Here is a 23,957-nt window from a genome sequence, read left to right as displayed (position 1 = left end):
AGCAAAAGTGATGTAAGCTCTTATAATACTTTATAGTAGGTGCAGCTGAATGCAGAAAAGAAAAATACATTGAAAATGTCCACTAAGAATAAACCCAGTTAGTACACAGTAAGCTTTTATTCAGCACTGACAGTATAATTTCTTGTTCTGCAAGGAAAGCTTTGCACATGCTTCTCTGTTTTCAAGAGCTCCTTCATTAATATTACTCCCTCATCTATAAAGTGAACTCATGACTTTGCATAATCATTCTCCCTCCTGTATGGGACAGAATTGAGCCAGCATTGCACATTCCATTACTGCTGAAGGGCAGCTTCCAGAGCTGCATTTTAATTAGGGTGATAGGTTGTTTATCTCTAATGGTTCAGGTAGACTAGTGGGTTTCTGAACCTTAATAAGTTACTGCATGTCAGCCAAGGGAACTGCCAGTGTGCTTGCTCCTTACCTGGCACTTGTTACGGAAAACATTTTTTCTTCTATTAACCTAGACTGAAGTCTGAGCTGATATGTTTTACACCACATTTGAAGTGGAAACCTCCAATCAATTACCAGTAGCTTGTTAAATTGCAGGTGAGATAATCTTAGCTCTTAGTCCAGAGTGTTTAGGCACAGTTGTGACACCTCTCATCTTCCTAGGAGAACTTGTTTAATAGGAAAGGGCAAAATCCATCTTACCTTCCTTCTATTTCTTAGAAATGCAGGAACCCCAGGTTAATTAGATAGGTTTGCTGTCTGTAGGAGGACGGATAGTACTGTATGTTAATAATTAATTCTCAGACAAGTAATTTCATACATTTGGATTATAAAATAGGGTTGGAATTTTGACCCTTTCTTCCAGTAATGCAGATACTACAGTAATTTGGGATTAAAGCTTTCCTGTACTACCTGGTGTTATTTAACCTTGCTTGAGCTAGTTTATTTATACAGAAAGTGTGGAATATAATGCCTGTCTCTCACAAGACTGTGAGGAAGCTTTTGTTGAATAACGGATGCAAAAAGTCCTGGGAACCTTGTCTAGAAGAAATAACATAAACCTTTGTTGGGCTCATGTTAATTGGGGATTTATTTTTTATGACAATCTACTGCAGTAGAACTTCTGAGATTATTTAATCTTTCCTAGGAGACACCCAGCAATATAGCTGTAAGTGTTGAGTGTATTTATCTTGCAGTAAACCAAAACTTACACTCAAGTTACTCATGCTTGAATTCTAGAAACACAGGTGACATCCAGCTCAGGTGTTGACTCACTGCATGACTCATTGACTGAAGGTGTGGTTGTCTCTTGGAACAGATGCTGGGTGCACGTTTGTTCCGCCCATTTTGGAGATATGTGTGCAAATGTGTTGGACTGCAGCTCAGAGCACGGTGAGGTACAGAGAACCCACCAGGGTTGTAAGGTAGACACATAACAAATGTAGATGCCAGATAGGCTTTACAAATACAGAAGGATAGGCTGTCTCAATCACTTAGTTTCAAATTTCCATTGTAGGTAGACATCCAAAATCTAGCTCTCAACATCTTGCCATCTAACCCTCAAGATGCTATAAGTCCACAGGTATTCATGTTTCCCATGTATAGTAGTCCCCTGGTATCTGAAATTTTTTCCTCATAACTTTAGGCATCTACAAAATTTCAAGAACTGTTTAACATTATCCACATCAGTATTTGTACAAGACTGTTTCTCAAATGGACACTCAGTCCAGAAGTCATATATGTTGTAATGTCTACATAGATCTCTTCCAAATACATGTCTGGAGCATGTGCTGGCACTGCTGTTTTCCTTCTTTATGTCCAGATGTTCAAGGATGAACATTCAAGAGAAAAGAAGGTACTGCATCTTCTTCTGCTGAAGTGGGTTTAAAGCTGCAAGCCTAAACTCTTGGGAAAGCATCCAGACTCTGGGTATAGGTTGAAAATGGTGGGTTCATCAAAGCAGTGGAGTGACAGATGAGGATTGTGAGGATGAGTCAGTGATTAGATGATTCAGGGACCTGGAAGATGACCTGGCCTCCAGTTTGTGCTCTAACCTGCACATAAAGCTTTGAAAAGAGCACAGACTGTTCTGCTTACCTGTAAAGATCTGATGACATCATGGAATTTAAACCCAGGACCTCTGCTGTTAGGTGGATGTTTATCTAGCATCACTGTGCTGCCAGAAGACCCAGGCTGCTCTTGGGTGACAGCAAGGTTCAGCTGAGAGCAAGGCCTCAGCAAGACTGAGGCTCACTTTAGCCTAGAGTAATGATTTCTGTGCAAAGTGGGACTTCTATGTTATCTGATTTAAAGCTAATTTTCATAAACATGAAGGGGTAGGGGAGAAATGCAAGGCTGAGGAACCCTGTAACCTAATCAGTGCCAGCCAAGCACATCTACTCTCTGGGACCAGCCCCACTGCCTAGGAGGGTCTCCCTGGTTCACCCTACAGACTGGAAGTCTAGGGGGATCCCTGCCTCCAAGGGTGTAGAATCCATCATGGAATGCTGGCAAAAATATTTTTGACATACAAGAGACTTATTGTGGGATGTTTAAGAGAGGAACAAAAAGTGGAGCAAAGGGAGGAATCATGGTCATTTGAGGAGAAACAAGTGTGGAAAAATAGAGGAGAAAAGGGAAGAGAAAATGTGTAGTGCCCTGGTAGTGCCCTGTGCCTGATCCTCACAACAGGGGGTGTTTTGGGGAGGGGTGGTGGGGAGGTGTGTGTGGCAGGTCAGAGCCAGCATCCAGACAGTGGTGGCAGCCTGGGGTTGCCTCTATCTCAGTGACAGCAGTCGGAGAGACTGGGATCCACAGGTCATGTGTGTATATTTTTACATGTTTTCCACTCCCAGTTTTATCCTAATTAGAGTGGATCAGGATCAGGCTTTCTGTGCTCTCCTTGCTTAAGTGCTGTTTTTTCTGTCTGTGTGGCCAGCCATGTGGAGAAATATCTGTCTCTCTATGCAGATATGTGCATATGTATTGTGTGCATGTGTGTGCACCTATGGTACATGCTCAGCCTCACCACTTGCTGCACCTGGGACTAGGAAATTGTGGCTCCACCTCGGATGGGCCACTGGATCTGGCAGCTTCTGAGGAGAACAATCCAAACCATGAGCTCTGAATGTGAGCATCCAGGAGGGAATATGAATCCCTTCACAGAGAACACCAAGGAAGACACGAGCATCTCCTTTCCAGTCATGACTCTAGAAGAAGGCTGTGAATCTAGAAGAAGGCTGTGAATCTAGAACAAGTTAAAGCTCTTCACTAGTGCCCTGTCTAATGTCTTCAAAATTCAGAAGGAAACTTTGGGGATGTTATTTGTTTTTTCCTGTAAGGATTAGTCTGGATGGGTACCCATTGACTGAGCTCATTTCTCCAGACTGTAAGCTTCTCCCTTGCTTTGAGGCAATTGATTCAACCTGAGGGAAGCTCTTACTGCTTGGCTCACATAACAATAGGCAATGTTAAGATATTATTTCTAAATGCCTCAATTATGAAAAATGCAGGCTTGTTTAGTCATGTAAAAATAGGAGAGGAAGAGAGGGACACATATGCTGCTCATTTTCTGAGTGAAAGAACTCAAAAGTATAAATATATATAAAAGTATAAATATATAAATGCACATATATTATATATATTATATTTTATATTTTATATGTATAAAAGAAGAAGCAACTGTTTCTCAGGACTGTAAAAGAGCATTCCAACTATACAAATATCCAAATACAAATATGTGATCAGATTAAAATATATTAAGAAAACTCAGCGCCAACAAAGAAAATAAACAGAGGCTTGTGCTTATTGGCTGCTGCCATGTATGAAAGTCTAGTCCTGGAGAAAAAAACTACTATATATAAAATAAACAAACATATGCTAGTGCCCCAAACAAGTCACAGGGAATTTTATCAGAAATAATGAATTCACCAGAAGTTTTGTTAAAATATGCAAGAAAACAAAATAAACTCTATAGTAACTTGGTCTTGAACTAGTGGGATGAGTTCCATCAAATTGTACCAGAGAAAAATTTTTAAATGAGCAGAACAAGCCTTAGTTTTCAAAAAGTACAAATAAAATACTATTGGGAGTTGGTGCTAGTAAGGTTAACGAAATGTTATGGTACAGTTACTAAATGAAGTACAGCTCTATCTAGCATGAGTGCTAGGAATGGACTGAATTATATGTGCAGATTGGGAGTAGGAAACTATGGGGAAGGAAAAATTTCTGAACATTTCATTAGCTGATTGCTGATTACACTGTTACAGTCCTCCAAAATAGACTGGTCAGACTTTGCCTGTGTGTGCAATATTTGTGGCTTGTAAAAATTTAAGATTCGAATACTCATTTGTTAATCTTTTCTTGAAAAAAGCAGAAGACTCCATCTGTGGGGGTACAAGTGGAATCTTTCTAGCAAAAGCTGAGAGGAATTTAAGACTTATGCAAGGGAAAGACAGAAACAGTAGCTCGTAGCATCTGGGAACATTGTTTTTTTCTGTGTCTGGTTTGTGTCTGTAGTGGTTTTTGTTTATTATTATATTATTAATATAAATTCATTAATAGGTGTTGCTTTGAATGCTTACATGAAAGTGTAGTTATGGGAGAGAAAGTCTGACAGTGAAAACCTTTCCCAAAAAAAGCCTCAAGATTCAAGATTTTCATATGATTGCTCATACAATTTTCCTTTAATTCAGACAGTTTAAATTGCTTCCATAACGTACTTTAACTTAGGGTCAGACTGCAATTCTGGTTCAAGAACTGCCCAATGCACATTCCAAGATGATTACATCCACTTGCATTTTTTCTAATTACACCCACTTTAGGTGATAAGATCTATATACAATGAAAGGCAATATTTCCCTTTAAAGATTGCAATCACCAGTGATTTTTTCTATTCATACAGAGTATCAGGCTCAGCCAGGTCCTGTCCTGAAACATGTTGAGCACTCCAGAATGCCAAATTGACTCAGCTCCTGCAGGAGCCAGCATTGTGGAGCCAGCAGGTGTTTGGCATGTTACAGGGCAAATAGTGAAATTACATTTGAGGGCTTTTCCTTGTAATTGCTTTGTCTCATGGGAATTCTGAATTTTCTTTTTTCCTTTGCAGAGGTCACAGCCACATGAGGGCTAAGTGTAAACAGGTTGTTCCTATTTTATGAGGGCCACACTTGTGACTAATAATCACCAAAATTGTGATACTGGCAGTTATGTACATGGTTGTGAAAGTAGTAGGTATTGTAGTGCTACTTGTCTGGAAATGAATTAAAACTTAGAGGGCATCTCTGTAACTCCCTCTGCAGAAGAGATATAACAGAAAAAGAGCCAATTAATTTATCTGCTATGGGAGAAGTAAGTGTCATTTATCCAAAGTGCGGAGAATTATCTCCTTGCACTCCACACTCCAGAACATACCCTTCATTATTCAGAGAGACTAAAAGCTTCATAGTCCCTGTCAGACTCACAGCTTAGAGTTAATCCATAGCGGGTCTGTACTATTCAGCAGTACCTTCCAGCACAAAGCCACTTACTTACTTTAGAATGCTAATTACTTTCATATAAAAAACAGAAATAATTTGATATAATTTGTACTGGATATCTGGTAAGAGTTTTGGAATACATCAAATTTTCCATCAAAATTCTACTTTGGAACCAGAATAATTTCCACAGATAATAGTATTCCTGGAGGATATATGTTTAAATTCTTTTCAGCACGTATCACCCTCCCTCTTCTGCTCCCAACCCTCCTTGTCCCCTCAGAACTTTACCACTGAGATTTTTGAGGCCACTTGGCAGCTGTGACCTGATGGGTCTGGTTGTGGCCATGGGGAAGGGGATTCTGAGCTCTATGGCACTGGAACATCAGCATGATGTGCTCTTTCACATTTACACCCATGGGGAATAGAGAAAACATTTATAAACTAATGATAAAGATACAGTATTTTAAATGAAGTTACTTCTTTTGAAAGTAAGAAATCCTATATTATCTGTTTTAAATCCTCACAATCAAGATGTTCTGGTAATCTTTGAACCATATTTTGGTCATCTCAGTTTGGAGGATCTGGGGATAGTGAGTTTTTCACAAAAGGGAACCTTGTTTCATTTGTGAGGGAGAAATTATTATTCCCAAAAGCAGCTCCTAGTGTTGCAGTAAAATAATTTAATATTATTGTCTACAGTGAGTGAAACTAGGAGCTGAGTTAAAGGGATCTTCAAAGCTTGCACATTAAAATTGCAGGTAATCATTCAATTACAGCAATCATAAAGGTCCTCAAACAGTCACAGCAGATTCAGAAAGGTCAGAAAACCTGGTCACCACACCTGTGCTGTATCAGAAACTGCACAACACTTCCTGTAACAAACAAATTCCAAATATTGTATCTAATAAGCCAGAAGCATAAAAAATATGCAGGAACAGAGCAGGAGAGAGAAAAGCCATAACAACATCAGGGCATTTGTTAGCATCTTACTACAGGCTTCACGTGTTCCTTGTGGTGTGGTTTAAGAAAAGTTTTTTTTCCTTCCTGAAATCCTGTGACTGTTTAAATTGCAAGAATATTCATCAGACACACCTCTTAGTTACTGACAAGGTTCTCTGCACAATAATCGATCTTTCAGAAAAGTTTTAAAACTGGCTATTGACAAATATCTGTCACGATCCTCTATTTATACTGCTCCCCAGCTGTTTTGTGAAATCTTCCCCAAATAGTCCATGTTTATTACTATTTAAAAGAGAGAAGTCAACATTAATTGTATACTTCAAGTCAACAAAACTCTGGAGAGTAATTTGATAGAAATGAGCCAAAAATATGTGAACTTCCGGCTTGGGAAAAATGAAAGCTGATGAAAAAGAAGCCTGTATCTTACTTTCAGCTTATGTGAACTTTGCAACTATGGAGAGATTCAGATAAAAGTGTCCAAGGTCACATCATTTCCTTTGGTGAAACTGGGCCTGGATTTTAATCAGGCTCTCCCCACTCAGCCTTTGGCAGCTGGCTCTCTCAGTACTAGAACAGATTTGAAAGATGCTATTTAGTTCTGTCCTCAGCATTTTCTTTATTTCTATTAAGTATGATCCCATCTCTGTTAAACTATACTATTGCTCAAACTACCATGTTACTACATACCACAATTATTAAACAAGTTTATAATCCAAGAACTCTAGGGATGCACTTAAAAGCTACAGCCCACATTCAATAAGTGCAAGGATGATACATATCCCTTCAACAAATTAATTATTTATTTACTACAGTGATATTTGAGAAAATTAGGAACCAGTGTATGTCAGAACATGTTATGTAGATGCGTGTTCAAGACTGGTTTGCTTTTGGCAAAAAAAAATCTTATAAATCTTAAGGAAGCATTTATACATTAAAGCCTAAGTAATTTATTTTAATGACTGCATTTTGTGACCAAGAATTTTGGAGCTCTCAGTGCCATCTAGTGATGTTTGGATGGAATTGAAATATAGCTATTTTTACAGTATTACATACACGTATAAGTGTATTCGATAATAAAAAACTCTTTTAGATTAGCAATACTATACTTCTTAAAATATAAATAACTCTTTAAACTCTGTTAAGCATATATAACAGCAGAGATCACACATAGCAGCCACTTGCTAACTTTGTCTCCTGCAGTTCTGTTCCTGCATCTTTCCTGGATCCCTGATTTTTCTCTCACCTCCTTTTCTACCCTGTAACATCTATGCATTATTTTGTCTTCACAGACATCTTGAAAATGCTAGTTTGCTAAAACCAAAAAAAACAACAACAACAAAAAACCAAAACCACAAAAAAACATGATGAAAAAATTCATTAGAAAAACTTTTCAGATCCAAACATAGATAAGGAATTTACCTTCCACACAGAACCTGAATATCACCCTAAGGTCTTTATTGGTGACATTAACATGAGGTGTTCAAGGTCTATCTCTAAAGTATGCAATAGTTGGGTTTGTTGTATACTTACATCTATTTCTCTGGATTTTCTTGTGAACTGCTAAAAATCCTCAATTTTAGTGTATGAAAAATAATTTATGTCTTAGAATACAAAGGCTTTTTATTGGTCAGTTCAATCTGTAATGTTGTAATGTCTGAATACAAACCAGTTTTTTTTTAAATATTAATAGTAGTCCAGTCTTATATTCAAACTCTAGTTAGATGTAAATAATTATTTGTTAACTGAGAATAAAGAATATGTGAAATGTGAATTCCTTTCTCTGTAGTGCACACAATCCAAATCCAGAGTGCTACTAAGCAAATTGAAAAACTGGGTTTTGGCAGACTGATAAAATTTCTCAAAGTGGATCTGTCTGGATGTTGGATGCAGATTTGTTCTGCCCCTGCTTGGAACTGGTGGAACTCTTGCCTGAATGCCTGGGGGCTGAGCTGGGCCAACCCGCTTCAGCACTGTCCTCTGGCACCTTGAACATCTGACTTCTGGAGGGCAGGAGAGGTGCATGGTGGTGTCTGAATCCCTTTGTGAAGAGATACCCTCTGTAAAATCTGTGCAAATGCTACAGTTTTGGGTCTTGGTAAAGAAAAAAAATAAACATACTAGCAAAGAGCTTACCTTCACTATTATATTTAAACCATATTTCAGCCTAATTGCCTTAAATGTGACAGTGAAAAGGAACTCATTTCATAAATACTGGATGGGAGAGGAGACTGCTTAATACAGAAAATTTGCTGGAAAGATTATCACTTTCCCCCTGGAACACCTAAACCTCACTGATGGGCCAGGGATACAGCACTGAGCAAGGCAAACTGAAAACAAAAAGAATTTCCCAGCTGTTTTCATATCTGCCAGATGAACTGACGAGAGAAGCAGAACCACGGCCTGAGACAATGCTCTACAAAGCAAGTTGTATTGACGGGTTTTGTTGTAAAAACTGCACAACATCATCATTCTCATTTTGCCTTTGGAGACTGCCTTTGACAGGAATGTTTTTTATGATTTAGAATAATAATTCATGCTGAAGATCTATATTTCATCTACAATATCACATGCTGAGACAAACTGGGTATTAGATAAATTGGGGCTCTGAGTCCCAAAGTATATAAAGGAAGAATTTCGCATCATTTAGAAAATCTGCCTTATGACAACAGGACAAAAAAGACACTGATGACTTTCTATTTCTAGCTTCCAAGACAACAACCGTGACTGAAAAGAGCTTCTTTTATCTCTGATGTGAAGGGATTTTATTCCTCCCTCTTGGATGTGTTCCTTTGCATTCCAACATGTACTAAATTATTGCAATTCCCTGCTGATCTTCAAGACCAAATGGAAATTAAAATGAAATTTAGTGCCTGAATTTCACAGCCTTGAGGCAGTGCAGGCCAGCAACGGTATTGACATCAGATTAATCCAGTCCTGTATCAGTGTTAAAAAGGGTATCTCTTGACCTTTAAAGCTGGTAAAAATCTAGGTCAGGCTTTCAGAAATGCTGACTCTTCTTTTTTGAACTCTGAAGTACAGTATCTGTGATTCAAGAGGAGAGATACAGTATGGGGAAGGAGACCGTTTCAGCTTCTTCCCTAAACATGATCAGTGACAAAATGTTCCTGCAGCTGTGAAAGGCAGAATCATCAGGCTCTGTCACAGCACACAATTCCAAAGAGAATCATGCTTAGCACCAAGCATAACAGAAGTGTTAACATTTGTGGAGAGAAGACCCAGTGGGATTTCTGAGGCCTGTGGATGGGGACATCTGCTGACCTCCCAGATCATGCATGGTTCCTGTGGGGAACTTGACCTCCTGATGCAGAGGAAGGTGTTGAGACCTCCTGTGGTAAGGGAGGTTCTCCTCCCTCCTCACCTAACTTCCACTTAAGGTGCTCTGCTCTCATTTATGACAACACTGCACTTCTCTTCTGAACAGAGAAACCCAATGAAAAGAGCATAATGGACTGTGCAAAACATAGTGTGGGACTGGTTATGGGGACCATGATATTATAGGCCTTCCATTTCTACGTGTCCTGGTCTTGTCTGGTGGTGGTTTAGCAATAGGGTAGCATAGCAGCATCTCTGTTTTGCCTTTCTGTGACTTCAGGGTGTGCCTTGGGTGGTGTGATATGGGTATCAACTTTATACAAGTATGTCACATGAGTCAGGAATGGAGGTCCAGCTCATTCTCTTGTCACAGCTTTGCAAGAAGAATGGGAGCAAGAACTGAGGGCAACCCTGTTTGATGTACAGTGCTCCTGAACATTTGTGAGCACCTGAAACAAGTGCCTGAAATTAGTTTGTTAAATATGGGTGGTTCTGAGAATGTGCATGTTAAGTGGCAGTGACAGTTATGTGCTGTCACCTGCATGACTTGGTAGTAGACTTGGTTTGCATATCAATGTTTCATCAGGATTAACAACTGATGAAATGCAGACATTTGTCAAATTCAGCTAAGCTTTCTAATTATCTTTCAAACCATCACAGCTAATCACAGTCACCAAGATAAGCCTTGTATCACTTGTATGGTGTAGTTTTTTTTCAAAAGTGAATGAAAAAGTCAACACTTCAGAAGTAATTTCAGAAGGAAAATCATTAAAGTTAACTCATTGAATTTGATTGCTTTCTGAAATGACCAGCATCTCAGCTAAGCAAATATTTTGTGAGTCTGTTGTTTGAAATTAATCATTAGTCTTGCATGTTTTCTGAAATCCATGATAAACATCTATGATGTTCATATGCAGAAGATGAAGTTGCTCTCTTGGACCAGATTCAAGTTTCCTATAAATCCAGAATCCTGTTGCTGACACCAGACAAATGTTGATGCTCATGAAAGACTAATAAGAGTGGGAGGAGCAATGCAATGTGTTTCTCAAGGACCCTCTAATCTCTAACCACATTTAGATACTGTCTTTGCTATTTTCTCTATATTGTTCTTAACACAGATGATTTGTTCTTCAGAAACCCATCAAGCCCTCCCTTCAATCAATACAAGCTTTTAACATTCACATCCTTAAGCATGGAGATTTACAGCTTCTTGTGTGAGAAAAAAAAAAAAAACCAAACTGTTTTAAGCTTGCCTCTACCATCTTGTTTCCTTGTTACCATCTAGCTGCTATACCGGAAGAGAGTCCTCTTTTCATGCCATTCATCACTGGACAGACCATGGCCAGCAATGATCAAAATTTCCATTTTCTCTGTTTCTGTGACTGCCAAGTAATCTGCATTCTCTGCATGTTCTCCTCATCAGTCTGTCTCTTTAATGTAGGTGCTTTCATAGCCTGGTTGTATGTCCCTGTCTCTGAGACCCCATTGGTGCTTTTTTGCTACTTTCCTTATGGATTTCTTACTGATGGATCTCCTTTGACTTGAAGGAACAGAAAGACATCCTCCTACTACTGTCACATTCATCTGTCAGTGTACTGCTGCCCATGCCATGCTCCCCCTCTTGACAGTTAGCATCTGTTTCACAGGATACGTGACAGCAATACCGAATGGCTGGTTTTCAGTGTTCCCTGGGCCCTCTAGTAAAGCATGAGACACTTTTCAGCTTGCAGTGTCTAAAGTCAAGGGGAAGAGAGAAAACATAAGTACAGAAATGGTTGTTCTGATTAGAGCAAATTGTTTCAATGATGTCAAGTTCTGGATAATGTAATCAAATTTCTGAGAAAGAAAAACACTCCATGCCATTTTTCTTTTGCAGCAGGAGATCAAACAGGCAGAGCACATAATGAGTTCCTCACCTAAAAATCCTAGTAGTTAAAAAATAAGAAATCCTATTATTATAGCCATGCTCTGAGTCAGCCAGAAAATATATCTTTTTGACAGCACTGAAGGTGGCTGCCATTTCTGTATGAAAAAGTTAATGCAGCACAGGAGTTTTGCAGGTCTCAAGTAAACAAACAAAAGTCAGATGTCTTTGAAAAGCAGCTATCTCGATGAAACCTTGCTGAGGGGCTGAGAGCATTTTGAGCTGTAAGTCACATGAGTAGCTAAAGCAGGTGCTCTGACAAACCTTGCCACTAATCAGAGCACAAAAGAGGCTAGTACAATTAAATCTATGCCTCCTGCATTTGATTTAATAACTTCTTGTCTGGCAAACTGCCTGCTGTACAGTGATTCACTTCATAGTTTAATAAAGAATAACTTGAGATAGAAAATTGAATATTGGATGGTAATACAATGTAGGGAGTTTTGATGACCTGCTAATACAGTGAATTCAAAGTTAATGGTTTGTGAATGACAACAAACTCCTCATATTAAATTACAGCAGAGCATATGTTTTCAATCTTGCACACTTTACTGCAATTTATAGCAAGAAAACCAAATCCAAAACACAAATACTACAGAAGGCATGTGTTCCTCTGCATTAGGACAAACCAGGTAGTTTGAAATGTTAATAAATAGAGAAACCTAGGTCTGGTTCATTAAAATGAATATAAACATGTTTTCACCTGATCTGTTTTGCTTGGAGCTGCTCCAACCGATAAAAATGAAATGTGGGCTGCAGAGTTAACCTGTGCCACAGCTGCCAGGAGATTTCTTTGTGTTAGAGATGAAGCTGGTGGGGGAAGGCAGTTGTGTCCTAGCAGCACCAGCAGCAGCACAGCTGCATTATGGTATCTAATGTAGAAGTAGGATTATATTTGATAAAGTGAAAGAAGGATTACAGTGCATCTGACAGTAGAGTGGGCTTGAATGAAAATTGTTTGCCATGGATTATTGGGACATAATCTTTTTATGTCCCCAGTAAATATTGATTTTGGAGGAAAGATAGAGCAAATGCTATCAGTCTTTAGGGGAAGAGGGATTGTGTATGTAAGTTCTAATATTATATTAATTTGCTGATTATTGAGAAGGTTGTTCCACAACCTTCACAATGTTCTATATAGGGCGTGGTACATGTCTAAATATCACAGCTGTAAATAACAGGCATGGAAACAATAAATGATTTATCTCTTGAGCTAATTCATTATTGATGTAGACTTCCTACCAGAACAACATATTTTGAAGTCATTTTGCAATGTCTTTCAAGAGAATAAAGGTCATTCTGAGGCTTTTCCCCCTTGTTTTTAGATTTAAGCTTTGCAAACATCGGATAAGCAAAATATTTGATTAATATGTGAATAATCTGGTGGTGTTTCATATTCCCTAGTCTTTAAAGGAAACTTAAGCAGAACTGCATTTAAATAACCAGTATTGTTACTCTCCTTCTCTTCTGAAAACTTATTTATCCTCTAAAGCTTGTGTCAACAAGTCTTTACTATGGGGATACAAAGTATTAGATATCAAATCCAGGAAAAGAAGGTGAAAATCCCATTGAAAATCATGGAATTTATCCCTTGCCTCCACTTGCTCGAGTTTTCTTCCATGAGTACCTGCTCATGAGGAGCCCTGGCAGCCCTGATGTGCAGTCTGAGCACCTACCAGATTGCTGGGTGTCCCTTGGATCTCACACCTGAACAACAAAACTTGGCCCACCTTTGGTTATTATTTGATGCTGATGAAGATAGAAAGTAGCACACATATTGAGATGTTAAAAGCATATCTAGGGCCAGGTCAAAAGCTCAGGGCTCAGGCTGTTTTAGCTTGGCTTGCTGACAACTGAGGCAATTGACCTAATTTTTGTGTGTGACATCCATGGGACCAGGATTTTGCTTTGGAATTATCTATTACTATGTAATTATGCACAAGAGGATTGTAGGAAAAGTGTTTGAGGATTAACTAGGAACTTCAGAGCAAATAAATAAATAAATAGAGCACAAAGCACTCAGTAAAACTGTGGCACCTATCACAAGAATCTAATTAATGCCTCCCAGGCACAATCATCTATATTTTGATACTCAGGAAATGTGGAAATTACATTACTATATAGCCTGGCTGCATTCTTTTATTTTTCAGCAGAATACTCCTTCTCATAAGGATGGGAACAAATAATACTGAGCAGATAGTGACAGAGTCATGATGCCCTGTTCAACGTCCCAGTAGAGGCTGTCACCATCTAAGCTGCAGGACTTGTTCAAGCGCAATTTCATGGTCAGCAGGAAAATGGCCTTTTTGGAATTGTGCAGGACCATCAAAATCCATAGAAACAGATTGGAAGGAGGTTTGGGTAATTCCTGCAGGACAGATGCACTTTCTCATTATAGCCCATCCAGGGACTTAATTTACTGACAAAAGCTGAGGGCAAGTCTTTGAGGATCAAACTGTACCTCCAAGCAAAACTGATCTACTCAGGCTCTTGTTTATTGCTACTGACACCAAGAGCAAACCTCATGCTGACTTTTAGAAGAAAGGGATTAGGATTACCTCATTATACAGATTACACATGTATATAAAGTTAGTTCTGAGTAGTAAACATCATTAAAAGCAGCTGAAATTATCATCCCAAAAATTTTAGCTTTCACTTGAAATTTTTTACTTTTCATCTTCCAACAAATTTCTGCACCTAATTAATCTAAAAAAACTAAAATATCTTTAAATGTATACATACTCTTCTCAAATATTCTTCTATGGTTATCCAATATTTGTAAGAAAAAAATATGCTGGTTATATGTGATCAAGATAACATTTTGGTGTTCAGGGAATTTTTACAATAGCTAGACCATGACTAAAAATCACTGGCAGGGTTAAGTAGATTCCACTTAAGCAATCAGAACATAAATGACTGATTGTCACAGTGTTTTATATGGCAGAACAAGTATGACTGAAATTAATATGTAAAACATAACATTGATTCATTTTTCCTCTGGCAAAAATGACTTTATGCTATTGCGTAAGAGGTCATGGTAGTCTGTGTCTTGAGCAGATGTGATCTTCAGAACAGAAAAAACCTCCTGTTTAATACAATAAAAAAATGTGTACTCAGAAACTTTTCATTGACCGCATTGAGTTTGTGGCACATAAAGACCCTCTTGAATACTCAACAGAAATTAACAGTTCCTGTGTACCTGGAAAAATTGTGAGGTTTGTTATAGAACCAATATAAATAAATTTTAAGTAGAAAATCACCTCAAATATAAATTTAATAAGGTAGGATAAAATTCTAGTTGTTCCTCATTCTGGTATGGCAGTAACAAGCCACCAATACAGCAAAACATTCAAACATTGTAATATCTAAACTACAGTATAGTTTTTATAAATGAATAATGTATAACATCCTTTCTTTAGAAACTAACTGAAGATATGAAGACTGGCTGGAATTAGCTCAAATATGAGTGATTAACAACAGATGAAATGGAAATTCATTCAAACACATTCAACCACAAAAGGCATTTTCCATAGCAACACAGCTATGACTTAAATTTTTAAAAAAAACCCAACTATATTTCTTATATACAACCAAAAGACCAAGGTGACAGGTTAAACATAGAACTAGAATGTAGAAGAATACAGAAGACATGTTTTTTTGTAAGCACACGCATGGAATTCCTCTTGGCTTTTGGAAAAACTGACCTGCTCTACTCTTAGGAACAGATTTTTCTGCTCTGGTTTAGACATCTAGAATTTAGGCCTAGCAAGATGGTAAGACATCCCTTTTATGGCTACTGGAGAAAAACAGGCACCTTTGTAAAGTATTCTTCATGCAAAGGGCAAGGCAATCTCATTCTATGTGCTATAAACTTCCTGGGTTTTGGAGGAATATAATAGATTATGGATCATATTTGTTCTGGGCAGACATCAGTATCTTACTGACGATATAGAGAATCCCTTGTTCTTCCTGGAGTGTCAACAAATTACCACCAAATTAAAAAAAAGATGGTACTATTTTATGAACTAAATATTTAAAATAATAAAAAAAAATGCAATTTCCTGTAAAATTGCACCCTGCATATAATCTATGAGGACTAGATTCATTTTCCACAGAAGACCTAGATTCAGGAATCATAATATTACTAAAAGAAAATGTCTGCTTTCCCTACTATACCTTTAAACATTCAATAGTTTATTGAATTAATTCTTACAGTGAACAGAAGACCTGCAAAATTATTGTGGAAGTAAAAGAAAGAGTTCAATATGCAAGGCAAGATTACACAATTTAGCATTTTGAACAAATGCTCTTTTTCCAAAAAGGAAAAAGAGGCAAAAAAGCAGGAATATCTTGAATATATCTATCTAGACATGGACTGGCAGATTGCCTATAGAAATTAATGTCTCCAGGCACTCAACAACTGCAGTATTTGGTTACCAGACTAGATAAGGGGCTCAAGTATCTGCATGGCATAGGTGTCTCACAGCTTCAGATTAGTTTGTAATAAAGTTTTTTGTGAAACTGGTTTTCTGCAAGAAGGCAGCACTTCAGATAGTTCTGGTGAGCTATAAAATAAAATTTTATATTTATGCTAGGAGCAACTGATTGCAAACCATGTTGTCCTGGTTTGTGAACTTGTCATGGTCACATCAAGAACTGTAGCAACAACTGCAGCAATGAGGCCCTTTTGTTTCCTCAAGCCATCTTCACTTCACATCAATTTCTATTGTAGGGACCAATTCCTGAGACTTGGTACAAAAATATTTAATTAGTCAGCATGTGATTTACCTGTAGCGTGGTATTAAGAGATACATAGAATGAGGAATTTCAGTAGAGTTTGGTGGTTTTTTTCCTTCCTTAATGACCTTTGTCTATGGATTTTGCTCATGATGTTGTGTGATAACATGCTGCTCTGGATAGAGGCTCAGGAATCATTTTTATTTTTTCTGTTCCTGAAGTTAATAAGGTAAGTGAGAGACACACTAGGAGTATGCAGTGCAGCACTATGGATGACATGCTGTCAGTCAGAATCATGAGGATGTGGGAAAGATCAGATTTTCCTTCCTCAGCAGGGCAGGAGAAGACCTGGCTGCCACAATGCCACTTTGCAATAGCAGCTTCAGCAATGTTTGGTCACAGAAGTAACCATGGCAGCAGTGCCAAATGCACACCACCGAAGCAGCTGGTAGCAGAAAACTGCTGGAGGTCTCCAGGGGTGGCAGGACTGCTTCCATCCTCCATTCTACTGCAACAGGCTCTCTGGTGAGAGAAGCTCATCCATGAGGCTATTTCCATGACATTTAAGGGTTTCTGACTGGTTAGCAGGCAGTTAAATCAAAACGCTCACAGAAAAAGACACTGAAAAAATATGCCTGAAGCAGTGGAGTCTGAAACGAGAGTTACATTTAGACATAAAGGATGTAAAGAGAAACAAACCTAGGAATTTAAAGATAGAAAATCATAGAGAAGTGAAATGAACCCATTGTATTAGACTTGTGTGTTGAGCTTGAGACGAAAGCAACATTAACTTTATTGAGGTTAATAAATAAACCTCCCCTTCAGAAACAAATTACTTTATTTAGTTCTGTGGTGAGACAGAGCCATCTGTAATGCCCACCCATCACCAGAGCAGTTCTATAAATAACTACCACTCTTGCACTAAAGCAGAAGAGGATTAAAGCTCTCATTTAGCTCCCTTGCAGAGACAAAATACAAGGATTTTATTACATGTGAGCAGTGTAAGTAGTTGTTTACTGCTGGGTGAATGATGGCCATCACAAAAACTTGGACACAGTGAGTGAGTATTTTTTTCCTTTGGAGCTAATATATCTAGATCAGTAATTTAAAAAGAAAATCCTCCTTTTCTTTTCCCCGCTCTCCCAATACCCAACAAAAAAGGGGTTAAATGCAATTGAAAACCACGTTATTGGATAGGTCGAAATCTGGGTTGCCAAAACCAGTTCAGACACACTGAATAACTGTTAAAGACCATTTTACGTCCCTTCATTTTTCTTCAATACTTATTTTGATTGTATAGGTCCCCTATCAAGTGTCAATGAAGAAAACACTGCACTGCAATTAAGTTCTGTTTCAAGTATACTAACCAATTCAGTATACAGTCTTACTTTTTTTCATTACTTGAATGTTAGTGACTTCAAAGCATGCAGTAAAAGAATAGGTTCTGCTTTTTTTCTAATGATTATCTCTATCTTTAATTGAAATCTTACTATGATTTGATTTAATAGAAATATTAAAAATATCTGCTAGTATTTAATACTGGGGGAAAATATCTCCTTAATTCAGAGAGACATCAAATAACAATTTTTTTCTCTTTTTCATTTATTGTTATTTATATCTTTCTTAGGACTATTAAGTGCTACTAGTTATTGATCAATGTTTTTATCGTGATAAACAATAAAGCTTTTTTTCCTTCTATTTAAAGTGGTTTTCATCCTCCTTTTCCCTCTGCAACTTGTTCCTGTCCATCAGCTAGAACAGGGCCATTTGATTCAGAACAGCTGTGAGGGTAGAGATTTCTGGAAGGCAGTGCAGAACAAGGGCAGGGAAATCCTATCAGCGACTCTCAGATCCCCAAGATGTGCAGATGAGTGTCAAATCAACTGGCTGCCTTTTAATCTCTGGTGAGGGGGTAATAGGAAAAAGAGGGTTTCAATCTTTTTATTCCATATCACTTTGCAGCTGAGCTCTGTGGGCAAAATGAATAGTCAAAGTTTCAAATCACAGATGGAATTGTTGCTCTGAAGCTTTGGCTTAAGTAGAGATCAGTTTTGATAACAAGTCAGTAAAACTCTCACTGAGAGAAAGTCAAGGTTGGCATCCTGCCTAGATCACACCATCATCAGCAGAAAGATTTTCATTCACACCAGCTGCACTAAAGCCCTCCACAGACTTCTTAAAATTTTTTAGTCTGAAAAATGATTATATATCTCTTTATTGAACAATTTCAGAGTTTACTCAGCCTTCAAACAAAAGAGTACGTAGGAGCTAAGTGGGACTTTAAGGCTCCAGGACTATAATTTTGTACCACTAAAAAGTCAATAAAATTGTCATTCTTGAGTAGAAGTAGCAACATAATCTTACATCTCAGGAAATTGAGACAGACCAGAGTGTTACATTAACTGATGATAATGGTTACCAGTTCTCTGCTGCACAATTTAAATACAGAAAATGTGCCTCAGTTTCTGCCAATATTTGAATGGCAGCAACAGCATTGTGTTAGAGCAGTTCAGAGATTAATAATTTCCCTTTTCACACAGCACCTGACCTCTAATACATTTGCTGCACCTACCAATGGCGTAACATTTATGAGAGTTTCAAGGAGCAGTCCAAGATTTTGTTTAGAGTGTCAGCATATTCCTGTTCTCACACAGGTAGTGTTGCAGAGGTTTTTCAGTAATTTTTCTCTGGATTTAGAGAAGTAAGTCCCAAAGACACCAGTGGCCTCTCAAAATGACGCTGTATCTTTCGGGGCTCTATACGACATTGTGCTGGGTGTCTAGCAAGAGCAGAGTTCCTAAACGTGGGGAGAAGCAAGTCCATGCTGATAGTAGTTTGCTGATTGCCATGGTAACTCGGGACATTACCGTGCCTCTAAATGGTCAAGATGTACATTGCCAACCAGCGCTCCTCAGAGCAATGTTATCGTAACCATGAGAGGAATTGTCTAGCACACCCCAGAATGACACAAATTGTCAGAGACAACAAATGTGGGGCAGAATTAGACATGTCCATGCTGTATTCCAGGACAGGCGCCCTCAGCCTATCCCTTAGGAGCTTGTGCTTGTGCCCCTGGTGAAACATTTCTAGCATTTCCACCACTGCTAACTTGCTGCAGCTTCTACACCCCATTACTTTACTGTGCTCTTGCACTTAAGAGGTTGTACTAAGCACTACAATTCAGTGCTTCCACAATCTCTCTGCGACATTGTAACATTGTCTGATTTATGATACTGAGGACATTATGAGGAAAAAACCCCATTTTTTTGGAGAGGAAAAATATGCTGTTTCTATCCATTTTTTTACTATTATTATTAGCAGATGATGGAAAGAAGGGGACAAAAATTTCTAATTTCTCCATTAAACTATATAATAAAACAAGAAACTTTTCTGATCCATTGAATTTAGGACTGCTACTGTTTACACATCGCTATGTATGCTTATTTCTAAACATCCTCATGGACTCTAGAACTTCTATAAAAGAATTTTTAAAAATAGCTGAATGAGGGGAAAGATAATGTCTTTAATCTATACAAAACAAATGAAGTTGTGCTGTGATTTTTGCAGGATAAATTAGATAAAACAGGAGAAAATTATCCATTTCTCTGAAAGACACATTCGAAGTATAAATGCCTTATTAGGTACTTAATAAATTTGGGGGGGGGTATTGAGCAATAGCTAGCCATCACATACCAGGTTTTGGGCAGGATAAAGCCTTCCATAGTCATGTCAAGTTACATGAACCTTCTTCAACATGTTGTTTAAATGAACACTGGCAAATTGACAGTATCACACCATCTGGAGCAACTGAGAAAACATAACCTAGTGCATGTGAAGGAAGGTAGTAGCTGGCAAAACCTACTTGGGTTAGCTGCTGAATTTGTGTCCATCGACAAGCATAAAATATTTGAACATTATGGGCAATCATTTTTATTTTTTTTTTATTTTTTTCTGAACCAGAATCTAGATTAATTTAGCAGAGATATAGAAAGATTTTTTACGATGCAGTTCCATTTTAATTTGCAGTGAAATTCAGTATCTGCTGAATTATCAGTGACTGGATGCTGGCACAAAAAAAAATGAAATAAATTATTCATAATAATTAGCATAGAAGTGTAAAATTTCACAGGAGGGATTAAACTGGAGTGACTCATTCAATGTATCCTGCTGTTTACAGAGGTTTCAGTAACCTAGTGAGGGTGGAAAAATTTTCCATGAGACTCAGGCCTCAGGTCAGGTAAAGAGATGTTTTGAATGAGTTAATTGTAAGAGCTGTGTTTGAGTAATGTGTTGTCTAAAATAAGGTTGGAAGGTAATAACAGCTTCCATGCAGTGGGTCATTGGGTAAATAGAGAATAACAGGCTTATTCACAGGTGGTGGATGTGTTAGGTCAATGGAACTAGCAATCAAGTCTGTCCACAGAGAGTGACTCAAAATACTACTCAAAGCAACAGGATCCTGATCAGCAGTTAGGGTATTACACTGATGGATATGCATTTGAGGCAATGGTACAATCCTTCAGAAAATAAATATATTTCAAGAAGGAGAAAAAATTAGAGCTTCTCTGACCCAGACTGACAAAATGTTCAGATGTGACATTTGAAAGCAAAGAAATTGCCTGTTTAATATATGCAAGAAAACACCTTCATGTACATTCCTTGTACACAAGCAGAACTTTAGCAAAAGAAATGCAGCTCTTGACATCTGTCCTTCTGTCACAATTAATCTTGCAAGTGCCTGATCACGAACTAATAACTCTGATTAATGGGACAAAATATATTCAGAAGCAAAAGGCTTAGATGATAAGAAAGATGGCATTCTTATAGTTCCATAAGGAACTCAAACATGTCTGTACCTGACCACGAGAGTTTGAGGTCCTTTCTGAGGTAATCTAATATATTTCTGTGATATCACAGACTTTTTAGAAGAATTTGAAAGGATTGTGAGATTTTGATTGGAAGATGGTTGTGAAAGAACCTTCTGGGACAGATATCAAGTTGAAGAATAAAGTTAAAAGAGAATTCCTATGACTAAGAGGCTGCAGCAGGATGAAACTGCTAGTAAGTATTTTCAATTTGTCATGGACCTTGAAGAGAATTCTCCCTGGAGCTGTGAAAATGTTCATAGTTAAAGTTCAGACTAAGTATGATGTGACAGAAAAATTGATTTCTCTGTAAACATATGCCCATGTTTTAAATAAGCATGATTAGTTGGAAGGACATTTTATGCAAGAAAAATATTTTGGCCCAATTCTTTAAATGATTGCAGGTAATTTAAAATTAGCTGAATGTCTGTATTGTATCCTAAGTATTCAATCATTGTTTTGGATGATTTGTGCTGGCTGCAATGGTGTTGAACTGTCAATTTTCTAAATAGCAGCAGAGTAGCAATCTCTGTGTAAGCAGGTCTATTTGGCACAGTGATATTATGGTAAAATCTCCCAAGGCATAATTTTGCTACAAAGGGGAACAGTCAGAGGAAGACTGATGGATGACAAATAAAAGTAAGTGATTGAAGAGACAGAGCCAAGTTCAGGTATTCAGCACCAATTCTGAGAGCCCAACAGCCTGATGGGACTTTTTACCAGGATGTTAACAGAAATAATTGCCATTTTTGGTTATCAGACTACTTCGAAAACTCCTAAGTTCACTCTGTACTTCTGATAACAAGAAAAATTACAAGGACATTTCACAAACTTTGTTTCTGCTTCTCCTGCAGTCTGCAGAATCACAGACAGCCAAAGCTTCTGGGAAAAAGTTTCAGGATTTAATAAGTGCAATATCTTGTACAACTGGTTTCCTTAGTGTCTCTTGACCTTTTCTTTCACAGAAGCACTTTATTACCTTTTAAGAATTTCTGCATATCTTTGTGTAAAAAGTGAGACTCACAAATAGATATAAATCTGATTTGCCAAAGAAGTTTGATTTCTATGACATGGAAGGATTATTCATTTCTATAGTCTTTTATTTTAAACCTTGCCTTTCTGTGAATTATTTCAGCAACTATTGTCTTTCTCAGTTTGATGGTTCAAGTTCTGACCTCATGGATCAGTATTTTGCTGTTACTTACTTAGCAAGACAGTACTGTCTTATGAACACATGATGCCCATATAACTGTACTTTTGTTTCCACACCATTTATAAACGAGAAAGCAAAAGCATGCTTCAAATACAGTACAAGCACTTCAGTGTTATACATGAAGGAAAAAAAGAAGTACAACTGTGATGAGAGAACAGAATAGAAATAAAAAACCATTAAGATGCATAAGCTTCTGATTTCAGTAAGGATCATGATGTTAAAAAGAAAATCATTAAATATTTGCATTTGAAATGCACTTCCAGAGGTCATTGTCCACTATTCATTGTTCACTGCACCACCAACTCAAAGCAAATCTAATCAGATCAAATTACTCAGGGCTATGTCTTGTTGATTCTTGAGCATCTCCAAGGATGAAGAGTCCACAGCAACTCTGGCCAACCCCTTTTGGACCAACCTTATATTTAAAAAATGATAACATTTTATTGCTATGCTACAATGAATCACAATCTACCATGTTCCAACTTGTTTTCCTCTATTCCTAGGGACAAAGATAATGTAGTCATTGGAGATGAGGATATGAACATGGAAACAATCATAATTAGGAAGGAAACAAAAGGGTTAATGATTTTAAGATTAAGATTATTTAATTAAGGTGAGTAGAAACTGATCTAATTGTTTGGAACACTGTGAGTCATGCTGAAGAATGAGTTGCTGAGTTTCTTTTCTTTAGGCTTCTAAAGATAATAATTTGCAATTAATTCTTAATGTTTTTATTAGTAATCTGGGCAGCAAAATATCACTTTGTTAATGTAATTTGCTGACAACATAAATTTGGCAGATAAGAACAGTACAGAGAAAAATCAGAACTGTGCAGACACATAAATATGTAACTTTAAATGGAACAAAAAACATAAACACATCAGATTTAATAATATAACAAGCACATAAGTAACGCTCACATATGCCTCTCACAAATTTACACTTTCTAACACATCTGTGGGTCTTGGACTAAAGCTCAGCTCACTCCCTTGGTTAGAGCCAGGAGAGAGACAAATTTCAGAAAGCTGGCAAACCATGGTGTTCAAAATAATGTCTAGTCCAAGATTATTATATATTATATTATAATTATATATTTATATATTTATAATATATAATTATATTATAATTATATATTATATTATATTATATTATATTAATTATATTATTATATAATGTTTAGTCCAAGATTAGGTCTTGGGCTAGATTTTGGTCTTAGTGTTCAGAGACACAAAGGTTAGAGCTTCTCTCACAATCTGTTTTTAATATGAAGTACCATTGCATTGGGTTTGTGTCACTTGTCTGAAAAAGGCTGCAGCAGGAGCAAGATGGGTAGAAAAATCTCTAATAGCATCCAGGTTAAATGGATTGTTGAGTGCACACTGGGGTAATGGAACTAATTAAGAGGTTGCATAGTATGCTCTTAACATTTATAATCTTATAAGGGACCATTTATACTTACTTTCTTCCAGCACTGCAAA

General features: G+C 37.5%; 2 long non-coding RNA genes across 2 annotated transcripts; one reads left to right on the top strand and one right to left on the bottom strand.

Annotated features, from left to right (window-relative positions):
- Nucleotides 1-4,939: 4,939 nt before the first annotated feature.
- On the bottom strand, nt 4,940-10,043 carry LOC137473842 (uncharacterized). The gene is made up of 3 exons (XR_010999017.1): nt 9,687-10,043; nt 6,835-6,974; nt 4,940-5,844 (listed from the first exon to the last, which is right to left on the bottom strand). It is a non-coding gene; the product is annotated as an uncharacterized lncRNA (long non-coding RNA).
- A 9,704-nt stretch (nt 10,044-19,747) lies between these two features.
- Nucleotides 19,748-23,535, top strand: LOC137474964 (uncharacterized). The gene is made up of 3 exons (XR_010999588.1): nt 19,748-20,638; nt 21,319-21,462; nt 22,983-23,535. It is a non-coding gene; the product is annotated as an uncharacterized lncRNA (long non-coding RNA).
- Nucleotides 23,536-23,957: the final 422 nt, after the last annotated feature.

This window comes from Anomalospiza imberbis, chromosome 5 (genome assembly GCF_031753505.1).
Source record: "Anomalospiza imberbis isolate Cuckoo-Finch-1a 21T00152 chromosome 5, ASM3175350v1, whole genome shotgun sequence".
In the NCBI taxonomy this organism is placed as follows: domain Eukaryota; kingdom Metazoa; phylum Chordata; class Aves; order Passeriformes; family Viduidae; genus Anomalospiza; species Anomalospiza imberbis.
Note: the sequence above shows the minus strand (reverse complement) of the source record. Positions and strands in the feature narration are given on the sequence as shown.